This window comes from Dermacentor silvarum, chromosome 4 (genome assembly GCF_013339745.2).
Source record: "Dermacentor silvarum isolate Dsil-2018 chromosome 4, BIME_Dsil_1.4, whole genome shotgun sequence".
Lineage (NCBI taxonomy): Eukaryota > Metazoa > Arthropoda > Arachnida > Ixodida > Ixodidae > Dermacentor > Dermacentor silvarum.
The window spans coordinates 70,427,333-70,428,238 of NC_051157.2; positions in this window are offsets into that span (position 1 = coordinate 70,427,333).

Genomic DNA, 906 nt, shown 5'->3' on the forward strand with positions numbered 1-906 from the left:
TCATCCGTCGTGTTTGATAAGTAAATAAAAATGAATTCATGGAACAACGTAACACACGGTGCGTCACGTATTTTGAGCAATGTCTGCTGTTACTCGAGCCGTAACGACGGGACGTAATACTCATGGCGAGGCCGGCAGAGGCTTGCTTTGCCATTTCCTAGGACTGCTCAAACGCGCCTCCAAGAACACAATCGTTTTTGTCCTGGATTGTCCTGTCTCTCCTGGTAACTTGATGCAGGACAGCCACCGCGGTGGCTCGGCAGCTGAGAAATGAAGGTCCGCGGTTCGAACCACGGCAGCGGCGGCTGAATTCTTATGGGCCCAGGATGAACAAAGCTCTCGTGTATACACTTAGACTTAGGGTTGCTTTAACGAGCTACGTATAGCCATCGAACACGACGTCTCTAAATCTCGGGCATTGCTTTGAGTTGTTAAACCCTATCAATTAAATAACCAACCACTTTAGAACCGATATGTCGTTATGGGCGCCCTCTATGCGTTTTCGGAGAGGAAAAGAATTGTCTCATCCCTATATACAAGCAGCGGTAGCGCGTCTTCCTACGCGTCCTACTCATTGACTGGGTCGTGACACTGCTGATCCTGACGTCGCAGGGTCAATTCCCATCCACAACGGTCGAGTTGTGACGAGGGCGGAATGTAAAAACTTTAGTGCTAGCGATGTTTGGATGCACACTGAGTTACTGTAGGCGGTAAAATGTATCCTGAGCCATCCGCTACGGCGACTCTCGTAGCTCCTTGAGTTACACTGTGACGTACTTCAAGGCCATCAATTAGACAATTGTGCTTAACCTTCCAATGCCAATCTGGATGTCTCGAATTGCGGCACTGCTTACCATCTCCCAGGACAGTGCGTCAGCGGTACTTCCTGTGAGTCTACAGCCAAGT